The 17,924-nt window shown below is 46.3% G+C and overlaps 1 pseudogene; it reads right to left on the reverse strand.

The window, feature by feature from the left end:
- Nucleotides 1-4,612: 4,612 nt before the first annotated feature.
- LOC121843571 overlaps nucleotides 4,613-17,924 on the reverse strand; it is a 30,293-nt pseudogene continuing 16,981 nt past the window's right edge.

A 17,924-nucleotide genomic window follows, 5' to 3' on the forward strand; every position in this document is an offset into this window, starting at 1 on the left:
ACAGGCATTTGTACAGGCAGGTGTACAGGCAGGTATATTGGCAGGTATATTGGCAGGTGTATAGACAGGTGTACAGGCAGGTGTACAGGCAGCAGGACAGGCAGGTGACAGGCAGGTGTACAGGCAGGTGTATTCAGGTGTATTGGCAGGTGTACAGGCAGGTGTATGCAGGTGTACAGGCAGGTGTACAGGCAGCAGGACAGGCAGGTGTATAGGCAGGTGTACAGGCAGGTGTATAGGCAGGTGTACAGGCAGGTGTACAGGCAGGAGAACAGCCTCAACAACCTGTTAAATAGACACATTAAAAGTGCTACAGGACCTCCATTGAAACGGTCTCATCATTACTCAGAGAAGTGACCCAGATATTCAGAAGTGACCATGTATTCATGTTTTATACACACATAACTGACCACAAATGTATTACAAATCTGGAGAGGAAGTGTGCTGCCTGCCGATCACATCCCGTTGTCCTCTGGTCCCAGATCTAAGAGACATCATTCGTCCTCTGGTCCCAGATCTAAGAGACATCACGTCCCGTTGTCCTCTGGTCCCAGACCTAAGAGACATCACGTCCCTCGTCCCCTGGTCCCAGATCTAAGAGACATCACGTCCGTCGTCCCCTGGTCCCAGATCTAAGAGACATCACGTCCCGTCGTCCCCTGGTCCCAGATCTAAGAGACATCACGTCCCGTCGTCCCCTGGTCCCAGGTCTAAGAGACATCCTCCCGTCGTCCCCTGGTCCCAGATCTAAGAGACATCACATCCTGTTGTCCCAGATCTAAGAGACATCACATCCTGTTGTCCCAGATCTAAGAGACATCACGTCCTGTTGTCCCAGATCTAAGAGACATCACGTCCTGTTGTCCCAGATCTAAGAGACATCACGTCCTGTTGTCCCAGATCTAAGAGACATCACATCCTGTCGTCCTCTGGTCCCAGGTCTAAGAGACAGAATGTGAAAACAGAAAAAGGCTAATTACCTCCAAAGCGAACGATGACAATCAAACTACTGAGACGTGTTTACCATCAGGATTGAGTAGTGTGGACAGGGTAGTGTGGACAGGGAATAGTGCATCCCAAATGGCACCCTATTCCCTAATATTGTGCACTATTTTTGGACCAGAGCCCAAGTCAAATCAAATCAAATTTATAAAGCCCTTCTTCTCATCTGATGTCTCAAAGTGCTGTACAGAAACCCATCCTAAAACCCCAAACAGCAAGCAATGCAGGTGTAGAAGCACGGTGGCTAGGAAAAACTCCCTAGCAGTGCACTATATAGGGAGTAGGGTGCCACTTGGGATGCAAACCCTACAAAAGCAGATGGAGACGTAGTAACCTTGGGTCATCAAGAGATTACAACACACCAAGAGATAACCACACAGTTTACCATTACCACAGCAAGAGATAACCACACAGTTTACCATTACCACACCAAGAGATAACCACACAGTTTACCATTACCACAGCAAGAGATAACCACACAGTTTACCATTACCACACCAAGAGATAACCACACAGTTTACCATTACCACACCAAGAGATAACCACACAGTTTAACATTACCACACCAAGAGATAACCACACAGTTTACCATTACCACAGTTTACCATTACCACACCAAGAGATAACCACACAGTTTACCATTTACCAGTTTACCATTACCACACCAAGAGATAACCACACAGTTTACCATTACCACACCAAGAGATAACCACACAGTTTACCATTACCACACCAAGAGATAACCACACAGTTTACCATTACCACACCAAGAGATAACCACACAGCTCACCATTATGGAGACACCACACCAAGAGATAACCACACAGCTCACCATTATGGAGACACCACACAGCTCACCATTACGGGGATACTAGAGCTTACCATTACAGATACCAACACCAAGAGAACCACACAGCTCACCATTACGGAGATACCACACAGCTCACTGTTATGGAGATACCACACAGCTCACCGTTATGGAGATACTAGAGCTTACCATTACAGATACCAACACCAAGAGAACCACACAGCTCACCATTACGGAGATACCACACAGCTCACCATTACGGAGATACTAGAGCTTACCATTACAGATACCACACCAAGAGTTAAACACACAGCTTACCGTTACGGAGATACTAGAGCTTACCATTATAGATACCACACAGCTCACCATTATGGAGATACTAGAGCTTACCATTACAGATACCAACACTAAGAGAACCACACAGCTCACCATTACAGATGCCACACCAAGAGAACCACACAGCTCACCATTACAGAGATACTACACCAATAGATAAACAGAACTTACCGTTATGGAGATACCACACAGCTCACCATTACGGAGATACCACACAGCTCACCATTATGAAGATACTAGAGCTTACCATTACAGATACCAACACCAAGAGATACCACACAGCTCACCATTACGGAGATACTAGAGCTTACCATTACAGATGCCACACCAAGAGAACCACACAGCTCACCATTACGGAGATAGCATACCGAGAAACAGAACTTACCATTAAGGAGATACCAGACAGCTCACCATTACGGAGATACTACACCAATAGATAAACAGAACTTACCGTTATGGAGATACCACACAGCTCACCATTATGGAGATACTAGAGCTTACCATTACAGATACCAACACCAAGAGAACCACACAGCTCACGATTACGGAGATACCACACAGCTCACTGTTACGGAGATACCACACAGCTCACCGTTATGGAGATACTAGAGCTTACCATTACAGATACCAACACCAAGAGAACCACACAGCTCACCATTACGGAGATACCACACAGCTTACCATTACGGAGATACCACACAGCTCACCATTATGGAGATACCACACAGCTCACCATTACGGAGATACCACACCAATGGAGATAAACACACAGCTTACCATTACAGAGATACCACACCAATAGATAAACACACAGCTTACCGTTATGGAGATACCACACAGCTCACCATTACAGAGATACCACACAGCTCACCATTATGGAGATACCACACAGCTCACCATTACGGAGATACCACACCAAGAGATAAACACAGCTTACCATTACGGAGATACCACACCAATAGATAAACAGAACTTACCGTTATGGAGATACCACACAGCTCACCATTATGGCGATACCACACAGCTCACCATTACGGAGATACCACACCAAGAGATAAACAGAACTTACCACTACGGAGATACCACACCAATAGATAAACAGAACTTACCATTACGGAGATACCACACCAAGAGATAAACAGAACTTACCACTACGGAGATACCACACCAAGAGATAAACAGAACTTACCATTACGGAGATACCACACCAAGAGATAAACAGAACTTACCATTACGGAGATACCACACCAAGAGATAAACAGAACTTACCATTACGGAGATACAAGAGCTTACCATTACGGAGATACCAACACCAAGAGAGACTTACCACACAGATACCACCAAGAGATAAACAGAACTCACCATTACGGAGATACACAGCTCACCATTAGGAATACAGAACTTACCATTACGGAGATACCAACACCAAGAGATAAACAGAGCTTACCATTACGGAGATACCACACCACAGAACTTACCATTACGGAGATACCACACCAATGGAGATAACACAGCTCACCATTATGGAGATACCACACCAAGAGATAAACAGAACTTACCATTACGGAGATACCACACCAAGAGATAAACAGAACTTACCATTACGGAGATACCACACCAAAGATAAACAGAACTTACCATTACGGAGATACCACACCAAGAGATAAACAGAACTTACCACTACGGAGATACTAGAGCACCATTACAGATACCACACAGCTCACCATTATGGAGATACTAGAGCTTACCATTAGAGATACCAACACCAAGAGAACCACACAGCTCACCATTACGGAGATACTACACCAATAGATAAACAGAACTTACCGTTATGGAGATACCACACAGCTCAAGAGATACAGAACTCACCATTACAGAGATACCACACAGCTCACCATTACAGAGATAAACAGCTCACCATTACAGAGATACCACACAGCTCACCAATGGAGATACAGAACTTACCACACACCAAGATACCACACCAAGAGATAGCATACAACAGAACTTACCATTACGGAGATACCACACCAAGAGATAAACAGCTTACCATTACGGAGATACCACACCAATAGATAAACAGAACTTACCACTACGGAGATACCACACCAAGAGATAAACAGAACTTACCACTACGGAGATACCACACCAAGAGATAAACAGAACTTACCACTACGGAGATACCACACCAAGAGATAAACAGAACTTACCACTACGGAGATACCACACCAAGAGATAAACAGAACTTACCATTACGGAGATACCACACCAAGAGATAAACAGAACTTACCACTACGGAGATACCACACCAAGAGATAAACAGAACTTACCGTTACGGAGATACCACACCGTCTTTCTGACGCCGAGCCTCACCAAGTGTGGACATGGAAAATAGTTCTTGCCTCACCACATTTTGTTTTAATGGTAAATGGAAAACCACATGGAAAATTGCTCTTTTTGTGAATGTTTTTTTTTTTTTTTAATGGTCTTTATTTTGTCAGCTGTTTTTGTGGGATGTTTTTTTATTCGCTGGTTTTGTTTCATCAATGCCATCACAGCTGCAGGGTTTTTTTTTTCCAGGAGTTTTTTTTTTTTGCAGCTGATTTTTTTATTTATTTTTTTGACCATTTGAAAGTCTTTATTTTTTTTTTTTTTTTGACATTTCAAAAATAAATCCAAGAAAGAATCCCGAAGCAAAGCTGTCATACAAATCATTAAAATCCAGACAGAAAATATTTACACAAGAAGCAATCTAATATCACACAAGTCAAAACTCTCCCGTCGTTTAGTTTAAGTTCACTGTTAATAAACATCAGGCGTTTCAACACAGCGGCTCTTTATGGCATCATTTGATCTGATCAGTCAACGACAATTTTCTTTTTCCCCCTAAAGTAATCTAGTATCATTTTCATTTCAATCCAATAAGCAAACAAAAATTATAAAAAAACTGTACCAATTTTCATGTTAAACTACTTTTACAAATTAAAAGCAGGAAGAAAAATAGCCACTATTATTTACATGAAACTCCCACGTGACTTTGTCTAGTAATCTTCTGAATCGCCACAACAGAATTAATAAACTGTTTAGGTTCTGACCTATTGTGAAATGCATCTAGTAGTTAAAAAAAAAAAAAAAAAAGCCAATCAGAAACTGCGAAAAAAAAAAAAAAAAAAAATTGCGTTAGCATTTCGTCCAATCAGGGGCCGTCTTCATCTGCGCCAGGGGCGGGGTTCGTTGTCGTCATCCTCCTCGTCGTCGTCCTGGAGCAACGCATCATCAATCAGCGACTCTTCCTGGAACTACAAAAAAAAGGGGACAAGACAAGACGACACTATTATAAAGAAAGAAAAACAAGAGAGTAGATCATCTCTGGCCATCCTAAACTCTTTAATCTGGTCACATGTTACGCCCACAGGAACATGAGTTTCTTTACATTGGAGTCATTTAGCAGACACTCTTATCCAGAGCGACTAACAGGAGAAATTAGGGTTAAATGCCTTGCTCTTAAGGGCACAGACATTTTTCACCTAGTCGGCTGGGGGATTCGAACCAGCAACCGTTCGGGTTTACTGATCAAACGCTCTCAACCGTTTATGCTACCTTGTTGCCCTCTTCTCCTCAATGAGTCTGAAACGGAGTAGCTCCCTCAAGCCTTCCCTGGAAAGCCAACATGTTTGGGACCGTCTGATTGGTCCAGAAACTAATGGGTTGGGACAGAGCCAGAACAACACGTTGGGGACCGTCTGATTGGTCCAGAAACTAATGGGTTGGGACAGAGCCAGAACAACACGTTGGGGACCGTCTGATTGGTCCAGAAACTAATGGGTTGGGACAGAGCCAGAACAACACGTTGGGGACCGTCTGATTGGTCCAGAAAATGGGTTGGGACAGAGCCCAGAACAACACGTTGGGGACCGTCTGATTGGTCCAGAAACTAATGGGTTGGGACAGAGCCCGAACAACACGTTGGGGACTGTCTGATTGGTCCAGAAACTGATGGGGTGGGACAGAGCCAGAACAACACGTTGGGGACCGTCTGATTGGTCCAGAAACTAATGGGTTGGGACAGAGCCAGAACAACACGTTGGGGACCGTCTGATTGGTCCAGAAACTAATGGGTTGGGACAGAGCCAGAACAACACGTTGGGGACTGTCTGATTGGTCTGTTCTGGCTCTTACGATAAGTGCCATGGGATCTTTAATGACATCAGAGATTCAGGACACCCGTTTAAAGTCCCATCCGAAAGACTGCACCCTACACAGGGCAGTGTCCCCAATCACTGCCCTGGGGCATTGGGATATTTTTTAGACCAGAGGAAAGAGTGCCTCCTACTGGCCATCCAACACCACTTCCAGCAGCATCTGGTCTCCCATCCAGGGACCGACCAGGACCAACCCTGCTTAGCTTCAGAAGCAAGCCAGCAGTGGTATGCAGGGTGGTATGCTGCTGACCAGGACCAACCCTGCTTAGCTTCAGAAGCCAGCCAGCAGTGGTATGCAGGGTGGTATGCTGCTGGAGAAAAGCCTTAGCCGTGAAGCGCTGTGCCCACACACACACACACACTCATCCTGAAAAACACTTCCCCCAACCATTAGCAACACATCGTAGTCCATAACTGGCGAAACAACATTCCACCTTCACCTCGTCATGATCCGTCTCCTGCTCATCAGGCTCCTGGGAGGTCAGGGAAACGGCAGGCTTGTGCCAGGACAGACGCAGATCACTGCCGTTCAGACGGACACTGTGTAGCGCCGCCTACCGGAGGGAGGACGGAGAGAGGGAACACAGGAGAGGACAGGAAGGGAGAGAAAGAGAGGAAGACATATGAGAGAACGAGGTGGAGAATGACTGGCCAGCGTGGCAGCACTGGGTTCAAAACGTCCAGTTTGAGTCACGAGGTTGAAAAGTGTTTTACCTGTTCAGCCTCTGGTCTGCTCCTGTAGGTGATAACAGCCAGACAGGATGGCTCGTCTATCTGACAGTCCTCCAACTCTCCAAATTGCTTGAGAAAAAGGGAAAACAACAAGATGGAATAAGATGAAAGATGGGAGTAAGGTGAAAACACACTGGTCTCTTCGTCCCAGAGTCTGAACTCATTCAATCACCCAGGCAAACAGATATCAGAGCACTGCTGACGACCATTTTGTTTTCAACAATTCAACAGCTATTTTCTATTTTCCACCCCAAAACATCACATAAAGCCCTCCAACAAACATTCCAAATGTAATTCATATAAACCAGGACAGGGTTCATTTAAACTAGTTTAAACCAGACTGGGTTCATATAAACCAGGACAGGGTTCATTAAAACCAGACTGGGTTCATTAAAACCAGACTGGGTTCATTAAAACTAGTTTAAAACCAGACTGGGTTCATTTAAACCAGACTGGGTTCATTTAAACCAGACTGGGTTCATTAAAACCAGACTGGGTTCATTAAAACCAGTTTAAACCAGACTGGGTTCATTAAAACTAGTTTAAACCAGACAGGGTTCATTTAAACTAGTTTAAACCAGACAGGGTTCATTTAAACTAGTTTAAACCAGACAGGGTTCATTTAAACTAGTTTAAACCAGACTGGGTTCATTTAAACCAGACTGGGTTCATTAAAACCAGACTGGGTTCATTTAAACCAGACTGGGTTCATTAAAACTAGTTTAAACCAGACTGGGTTCATTAAAACCAGACTGGGTTCATTAAAACTAGTTTAAACCAGACTGGGTTCATTAAAACTAGTTTAAACCAGACTAGGTTCATTAAAACTAGTTTAAAACCAGACTGGGTTCATTAAAACTAGTTTAAACCAGACTGGGTTCATTAAAACTAGTTTAAACCAGACTGGGTTCATTAAAACTAGTTTAAACCAGACTGGGTTCATTAAAACTAGTTTAAACCAGACTGGGTTCATTTAAACCAGACTGGGTTCATTTAAACTAGTTTAAACCAGACTGGGTTCATTTAAACTAGTTTAAACCAGACTGGGTTCATTTAAACCAGACTGGGTTCATTTAAACTAGTTTAAACCAGACTGGGTTCATTTAAACCAGACTGGTTTCATTTAAACCAGTTTAAATTTAAACTAGTTTAAACCAGACTGGGTTCATTAAAACTAGTTTAAACCAGACTGGGTTCATTTCATTTAAACCAGACTGGGTTCATTTAAACTAGTTTAAACCAGACTGGGTTCATTTAAAACCAGACTGGGTTCATTAAAACCAGACTGGGTTCATTTAAAACCAGACTGGGTTCATTAAAAAGTTTAAACCAGACTGGGTTCATTTAAACTAGTTTAAACCAGACTGGGTTCATTCAGATTTAAAAAGACTAGTTTTAAACCAGACTGGTTTCATTTAAACTAGTTTAAACCAGACTGGGTTCATTAAAACTAGTTTAAACCAGACTGGGTTCATTTAAACCAGACTGGGTTCATTTAAACTAGTTGAAGAAGCTCAACTCACAGCAAAGTGTGGCAGTAGATCCTGGAGGTCAGTCTCAGTAAAGCCAGAGATCTCCAGGGCTCTGGGTCTGTGGTCTACTGTAGAGTGGACAGGGAGACCCCTCCCCCGGCAACCCCTTCCCCTCCCCCTGCCTCTCAGGCCCCCACGGCCTCGAGCATGGGCCCCTCTGCCCCGGCCTGGAGCCAGGATCCCCCTCTTAGCTGCCTGGAGAGGAAGGGGGACAACGACAGGATGATCAACGTTACCTCAACACTCACAATGCAATCTAGAAGAGGTGATCTATAAAGATGAAACACATCACAGTGTGACAGCACCCCCTGGTGGTTGAACAGAGACAACGGACAGTGTATATATATATAGATGAAACACATCTGACAGCACCCCCTGGTGGTTGAACAGAGACAACGGACAGTATATATAAAGATGAAACACATCTGACAGTGTGACAGCACCCCTGGTGGTTGAACAGAGACAACGGACAGTATATATATAGATGAAACACATCTGACAGCACCCCCTGGTGGTTGAACAGAGACAACGGACAGTATATATAAAGATGAAACACATCTGACAGTGTGACAGCACCCCTGGTGGTTGAACAGAGACAACGGACAGTATATATATAGATGAAACACATCTGACAGCACCCCCTGGTGGTTGAACAGAGACAACGGACAGTATATATAAAGATGAAACACATCTGACAGTGTGACAGCACCCCTGGTGGTTGAACAGAGACAACGGACAGTATATATATAGATGAAACACAGCCATGCAGCAGAAACACATCTGACAGTGTGACAGCACCCCCTGGTGGTTGAACAGAGAGACAACAGACAGTATATATAAAGATGAAACACATCTGACAGTGTGACAGCACCCCCTGGTGGTTGAACAGAGAGACAATCAAAAATAAATGTATCAATCAGACAACTAGTTAGATGTAGGGCTCAAATCTGACCTTCAGCTGACCCCCTACCTCTAACTGTAGTTGTGTCTGACCTCCAGTTGACCCCTACCTCTAACTGTAGTTGTATCTAACCTCCAGTTGACCCCTACCTCCAACTGTAGTTGTATCTGACCTCCAGTTGACCCCTACCTATAACTGTAGTTGTATCTGACCTCCAGTTGACCCCTACCTCCAACTGTAGTTGTGTCTGACCTCCAGTTGACCCCTACCTCTAACTGTAGTTGTGTCTGACCTCTAACTGTAGTTGTGTCTGACCTCCAGTTGACCCCTACCTCTAACTAGTTGTATCTGACCTCCCGTTGACCCCTACCTCTAACTGTAGTTGTGTCTGACCTCCCGTTGACCCCTACCTCTAACTGTAGTTGTGTCTGACCTCCAGGTGACCCCTACCTCTAACTGTAGTTGTGTATATCTGATCTTCAGCTGAACGGTATCTTCTCCAGACTGGGTCTTCTTATACAGGTCCAGTTCTGTGTCCAGCAACTCCTTCTGAGCCTACAGACAGAGAGACAGGAAACAGAGAGACAGGGAGACAGACAGGAGCCAGGAGAGAGGAGACAGGGAGACAGACAGGAGCCAGGAGAGACAGGAGGCAGACGGGAGACAGACAGGAGACAGACAGGAGACAGACAGGAGATAGACAGACAGAGACAGACAGGAGCCAGGAGAGAGGAGACAGGGAGACAGACAGGAGCCAGGAGAGACAGGAGGCAGACGGGAGACAGACAGGAGACAGACAGGAGACAGACAGGAGATAGACAGACAGAGACAGAAAACATTTCAGACTCCTCTTCGAAATTGGCATATTTTCTGTGTGCTTATTACATGTCCGTCATAACCAGGATCCAGAGTAGTCTATGTCCACCTGTCATAACCAGGATCCAGAGTAGTCTATGTCTACCTGTTATAACCAGGATCCAGAGTCGTCCACCTGTTATAACCAGGATCCAGAGTCGTCCACCTGTTATAACCAGGATCCAGAGTCGTCCACCTGTTATAACCAGGATCCAGAGTCGTCCACCTGTTATAACCAGGATCCAGATTCGTCCACCTGTTATAACCAGGATCCAGATTCGTCCACCTGTTATAACCAGGATCCAGATTCGTCCACCTGTTATAACCAGGATCCAGATTCGTCCACCTGTTATAACCAGGATCCAGAGTAGTCCACCTGTTATAACCAGGATCCAGAGTAGTCCACCTGTTATAACCAGGATCCAGAGTAGTCCACCTGTTATAACCAGGATCCAGAGTAGTCCACCTGTTATAACCAGGATCCAGAGTAGTCCACCTGTTATAACCAGGATCCAGAGTAGTCTATGTCCACCTGTTATAACCAGGATCCAGAGTAGTCTATGTCCACCTGTTATAACCAGGATCCAGAGTAGTCCACCTGTTATAAACAGGATCCAGAGTAGTCTATGTCCACCTGTTATAACCAGGATCCAGAGTAGTCCACCTGTTATAACCAGGATCCAGAGAGTCTATGTCCACCTGTTATAAACAGGATCCAGAGTAGTCTATGTCCACTGTTATAACCAGGATCCAGAGTAGTCCACCTGTTATAACCAGGATCCAGAGTCTATGTCCACCTGTTATAACCAGGATCCAGAGTTGTCCACCTGTTATAACCGATCCAGAGTAGTCCACCTGTTATAACCAGGATCCAGATTCGTCCAGTTATAACCAGGATCCAGATTCATCCACCTGTTATAACCAGGATCCAGAGTAGTCTATGTCCACCTGTTATAACCAGGATCCAGAGTCCACCTGTTATAACCAGGATCCAGATTGTCCACCTGTTATAACCAGGATCCAGAGTCCACCTGTTATAACCAGGATCCAGTAGTCCACCTGTTATAACCAGGATCCAGAGTAGTCCACCTGTTATAACCAGGTCCAGAGTCGTCCACCTGTTATAACCAGGATCCAGAGTTGTCCACCTGTTATAACCAGGATCCAGATTCGTCCACCTGTTATAACCAGGATCCAGATTCGTCCACCTGTTATAACCAGGATCCAGATTCGTCCACCTGTTATAACCAGGATCCAGAGTAGTCCACCTGTTATAACCAGGATCCAGAGTAGTCTGTCCACTTGTTATAACCAGGATCCAGAGTAGTCTGTCCACTTGTTATAACCAGCATCCATAGTCCACCTGTTATAACCAGGATCCAGAGTAGTCCACCTGTTATAACCAGGATCCAGAGTAGTCCACCTGTTATAACCAGGATCCAGAGTCGTCCACCTGTTATAACCAGGATCCAGATTCGTCCACCTGTTATAACCAGGATCCAGAGTAGTCCACCTGTTATAACCAGGATCCCTCCACCTGTTATAACCAGGATCCAGACCTGTCTATGTCCACCTGTTATAACCAGGATCCAGAGTAGTCTGTCCACCTGTTATAACCAGATCCATAGTCCACCTGTTATAACCAGGATCCAGACAGTCCATTATAACCAGGATATAGTCCACCTGTTATAACCAGGATCCAGAGTAGTCCACCTGTTATAACCAGGATCCAGAGTAGTCCACCCTACCTGATCCAGAGTAGTCCACCTGTTATAACCAGGATCCAGAGTAGTCCACCTGTTATAACCAGGATCCAGAGTAGTCTATGTCCACCTGTTATAAACAGGATCCAGAGTAGTCTATGTCCACCTGTTATAACCAGGATCCAGAGTAGTCTATGTCCACCTGTTATAAACAGGATCCAGAGTAGTCTATGTCCAACTGTTATAACCTGTTTGAGAGCTGTCCACCTGTTATACCAGGATCCAGATTATCTATAGGCTGTTTAACCAGGATCCAGAGTAGTCCACCTGTTATAAACAGGATCCAGATTATCTATAGGCTGTTTAACCAGGATCCAGAGTAGTCTATGTCCACCTGTTATAACCAGGATCCAGAGCAGTCTATGTCCACCTGTTCTACCAGGATCCAGATTATCTATAGTCTGTTTAGAGCAGAACCATCTCTCTACCTGACAGATGATCTATAGGCTGTTTGAGAGCTGCCCCCCTACCTGACAGATTATCTATAGGCTGTTTGAGAGCTGCCCCCTCTCTACCTGACAGATTATCTATAGGCTGTTTGAGAGCTGCCCCCCTCTCTACCTGACAGTCATGAGTCATGATGATTGAGGTATAGTGTGTGTGTGTGTGTGTGTGTGTATATATATACCTGAGCCTTGCTCTTGGGCGCCCCCCGTACTCCTGAAGGGTTGGAGAGCCCTTTAATCTCTTGCTGTAGTTTCGTAATACTCTTGGTCAGCGTTCCCAGCGTTGTCATGATCACCGCCTTGTCTCCTGTCTTCATCGTCTTGTTCTTCTCCAGTTTACAGATCAACAGCTGGACCGCGGGAGTACGAGAGAGGAAAACATCATACTAGCGACCTTCTAGGGACCAGAGGGATTCATTTGACATGGCCATCTCCTCTCCTCTACCTCAGACCTAGGAAAAACATCATACTAGCGACCTTCTAGGGACCAGAGGGATTCATTTGACATGGCCATCTCCTCTCCTCTACCTCAGACCTAGGAAAAACATGAAACTAGCGACCTTCTAGGGACCAGAGGGATTCATTTGACATGGCCATCTCATCTCCTCTACCTCAGACCAATGGGTTTTGAAGAAGGAAAGGAGAGAGGAATCAAGGACAGATGGATTGACCTGAGGGTAAAACCATAGAGATGGATAGAGGACTCATCTTTATATCTGTGACAGCATGGGCAGGGCTTTTACAACCCATAGGAAAACCCCACGCCGTTGACTACTTTAAAATGGCAGAAGCATGGTGGAGGCCCCTAACTTTTTATGGCTGCAGGGGCAGTATTGAGTAGCTTGGATGAAAGCTGACAGCACCATCATTGCTCTATTTGCATTAATGGAGCTGTTTAAACAGCCTGTTGGCCACTAGAGACCTCTATCATTCTCTATGGGGGGAAGGGAGGCCTTAATGGAGCTGTTTAAACAGCCTGTTGGCCACTAGAGACCTCTATCATTCTCTATGGGGGGAAAAGGGAGGCCCTTAATGGAGCTGTTTAAACAGCCTGTTGGCCACTAGAGACCTCTATCATTCTCTATGGGGGGGGCCTTAATGGAGCTGCCCATGTTTAAACAGCCTGTTGGCCACTAGAGACCTCTATCATTCTCTATGGGGGGGGGGGCCTTAATGGAGCTGTTTAAACAGCCTGTTGGCCACTAGAGACCTCTATCATTCTCTATGGGGGGGGGGCCTTAATGGAGCTGCCCATGTTTAAACAGCCTGTTGGCCACTAGAGACCTCTATCATTCTCTATGGGGGGGGCCTTAATGGAGCTGTTTAAACAGCCTGTTGGCCACTAGAGACCTCTATCATTCTCTATGGGGGGGCCTTAATGGAGCTGCCCATGTTTAAACAGCCTGTTGGCCACTAGAGACCTCTATCATTCTCTATGGGGGGAGGCCCTTAATGGAGCTGCCCATGTTTAAACAGCCTGTTGGCCACTAGAGACCTCTATCATTCTCTATGGGGGGGGCCCTTAATGGAGCAGCCCATGTTTAAACAGCCTGTTGGCCACTAGAGACCTCTATCATTCTCTATGGGGGGGGAAGGGAGGCCCTTAATGGAGCTGCCCATGTTTAAACAGCCTGTTGGCCACTAGAGACTTCTATCATTCTCTATGGGGGGGGGGGCCTTAATGGAGCTGTTTAAACAGCCTGTTGGCCACTAGAGACCTCTATCATTCTCTATGGAGGGGGGAGGGAGCCCTTAATGGAGCTGCCCATGTTTAAACAGCCTGTTGGCCACTAGAGACCTCTATCATTCTCTATGGGGGGGGGGCCTTAATGGAGCCCATGTTTAAACAGCCTGTTGGCCACTAGAGACCTCTATCATTCTCTATGGGGGGGGGGGCCCTTAATGGAGCTGCCCATGTTTAAACAGCCTGTTGGCCACTAGAGACCTCTATCATTCTCTATGGGGGAGGCCCTTAATGGAGCTGCCCATGTTTAAACAGCCTGTTGGCCACTAGAGACCTCTATCATTCTCTATGGAGGGGGGAGGGGAGGCCCTTAATGGAGCTGTGTTTAAACAGCCTGTTGGCCACTAGAGACTTCTATCATTCTCTGGGGGGAAGGGAGGCCCTTAATGGAGCTGTTTAAACAGCCTGTTGGCCACTAGAGACCTCTATCATTCTCTATGGGGGGGGGGGGGCCCTTAATGGAGCTGCCCATGTTTAAACAGCCTGTTGGCCACTAGAGACCTCTATCATTCTCTATGGGGGGGGGCCCTTAATGGAGCTGCCCATGTTTAAACAGCCTGTTGGCCACTAGAGACCTCTATCATTCTCTATGGAGGGGGGAAAGGGAGGCCCTTAATGGAGCTGCCCATGTTTAAACAGCCTGTTGGCCACTAGAGACTTCTATCATTCTCTATGGGGGGGGGGCCCTTAATGGAGCTGCCCATGTTTAAACAGCCTGTTGGCCACTAGAGACCTCTATCATTCTCTATGGGGGGGGGCCCTTAATGGAGCTGCCCATGTTTAAACAGCCTGTTGGCCACTAGAGACCTCTATCATTCTCTATGGAGGGAGGGGGGGGCCCTTAATGGAGCTGCCCATGTTTAAACAGCCTGTTGGCCACTAGAGACCTCTATCATTCTCTATGGGGGGGGAGGCCCTTAATGGAGCTGCCCATGTTTAAACAGCCTGTTGGCCACTAGAGACCTCTATCATTCTCTATGGAGGGGGGGGCCTTAATGGAGCAGCCCATGTTTAAACAGCCTGTTGGCCACTAGAGACCTCTATCATTCTCTATGGGGGGGGAAGGGAGGCCCTTAATGGAGCTGCCCATGTTTAAACAGCCTGTTGGCCACTAGAGACTCTATCATTCTCTATGGGGGGGAGGGGCCTTAATGGAGCTGTTTAAACAGCCTGTTGGCCACTAGAGACCTCTATCATTCTCTATGGAGAGGGGGGAAGGGAGGCCCTTAATGGAGCTGCCCATGTTTAAACAGCCTGTTGGCCACTAGAGACTTCTATCATTCTCTATTGGGGGCCTTAATGGAGCTGCCCATGTTTAAACAGCCTGTTGGCCACTAGAGACCTCTATCAATATCCTGGGGGCCCTCAATGGAGCTGCCCATGTTTAAACAGCCTGTTGGCCACTAGAAACCTCTATCATTCTCTATGGATCCCTTAATGGAGCTGCCCATGTTTAAACAGCCTGTTGGCCACTAGAGACCTCTATCATTCTCTAGGGGGCCCTTAATGGAGCTGCCCATGTTTAAACAGCCTGTTGGCCACTAGAGACCTCTATCATTCTCCCTGGGGGGGAAAGGGAGTCCCTTAATGGAGCTGCCCATGTTTAAACAGCCTGTTGGCCACTAGAGACCTCTATCAATATCTATAGGGGGCCCTCAATGGAGCTGCCCATGTTTAAACACCTGTTGGCCAGAGAGACCTCTATCATTCTCTACTGAGGCCCTTAATGGAGCTGCCCATGTTTAAACAGCCTGTTGGCCACTAGAGACCTCTATCATTCTCTATGGGAGGGGGGAAAGGGAGTCCCTTAATGGAGCTGCCCATGTTTAAACAGCCTGTGGCCACTAGAGACCCTATCATTCTCTATGGAGGGGGGCACCTTAATGGAGCTGCCCATGTTTAAACACCTGTTGGCCAGAGAGACTCTATCATTCTCTATGGGGGGACTGGGAGAACACCTGTTGGAATGGAGCTGCCCATGTTTAAACAGCCTGTTGGCCACTAGAGACCCTATCATTCTCTATGGGGAACACCTTAATGGAGCTGCCCATGTTTAAACAGCCTGTTGGCCACTAGAGACCTCTATCATTCTCTATGGGGGAAAAAACTCACCTTCTGAGTCTCGATGTGTTTTTCCAGGATTTCCTGCTTCTTCTTCCTCATTTCCTGTTGGAGCAGGGCTTCCTGTCAGGGGAATATTAAAGTGGTAATTCACCTCTTCCACAACCACGGTAAAGTGCTCTGAGCGTCTGGAAAAGCTACATACAACTGTTACGTTCAGACTCTTTTCCCAGAAGTCTCCTTACAGGTTTAGAGATGAACGAACATGACCCCCTCTTCCCTAACCCTTAGGAGGACACCTTCCAGCCACCCACCCTCTCCTCCATCCATCCATCCCTCCCTCCCACCCTCACCTCCACCCTCTCCTCCTCCACCCTGGTGAAGATCGACACCCTAACCCCTCTCCCTCCTCTTCCCTCCCACCTCCTCCTGTCTTCCCTCCCACCTCTCCTCCTCCAACCCAACTCCTCCTCCCATCCATCCTTCCCTCTCCTCCCTCCCCACACCTCCCTCCCCTCCCCATCCTCTCTCCTCTCCCACCTGTTTATTCTTCATAGCCTCCTCTGTAGCAGCGACCCCAGCGAACAGAGCCGTCTTCTGAGCTGCTTTCAGAGCAGCCATGTTGTACACTGTCTTAGTCAGCCCTGTAGAGGTGGAGAACACCTGTTGGAGAGGAGGACCATGTTATTATTACTGAGGACTTATATAGGAGAACACCTGTTGGAGAGGAGGACCATGTTATACACTGTCTTAGTCAGCCCCGTAGAGGTGGAGAGGAGGACCATGTTATATACTGTCTTAGTCAGCCCTGTAGAGGTGGAGAACACCTGTTGGAGAGGAGGACCATGTTATTATTACTGAGGACTTATATAGGAGAACACCTGTTGGAGAGGAGGACCATGTTATTATTACTGAGGACTTATATAGGAGAACACCTGTTGGAGAGGAGGACCATGTTATACACTGTCTTAGTCAGCCCGTAGAGGTGGAGAGGAGGTGGAGACTCATATAGGAGAACACCTGGTGAAGAGGACTCATATAGGAGGACACCTGGTGAAGAGGACTCATATAGGAGAACACCTGGTGGAGAGGACTCATATAGGAGGACACCTGGTGAAGAGGACTCATATAGGAGAACACCTGGTGAAGAGGACTCATATAGGAGGACACCTGGTGAAGAGGACTCATATAGGAGAAGCCCCTGAGGTGGAGAGGAGGACCATGTTATATACTGTCTTAGTCAGCCCTGTAGAGAGGACCATGTTATATACTGGTAGAGGAGGACCATGTTATACACTTGTCTTAGTCAGCCCTGTAGAGGTGGAGAGGAGGACCATGTTATATACTGTCTTAGTCAGCCCTGTAGAGGTGGAGAGGAGGACCATGTTATTATTACTGAGGACTTATATAGGAGAACACCTGTTGGAGAGGAGGACCATGTTATATACTGTCTTAGTCAGCCCTGTAGAGGTGGAGAGGAGGACCATGTTTATTATTACTGAGGACTTATATAGGAGAACACCTGTTGGAGAGGAGGACCAT

The sequence above is a fragment of the Oncorhynchus tshawytscha genome, unplaced genomic scaffold (genome assembly GCF_018296145.1).
Source record: "Oncorhynchus tshawytscha isolate Ot180627B unplaced genomic scaffold, Otsh_v2.0 Un_contig_7326_pilon_pilon, whole genome shotgun sequence".
In the NCBI taxonomy this organism is placed as follows: domain Eukaryota; kingdom Metazoa; phylum Chordata; class Actinopteri; order Salmoniformes; family Salmonidae; genus Oncorhynchus; species Oncorhynchus tshawytscha.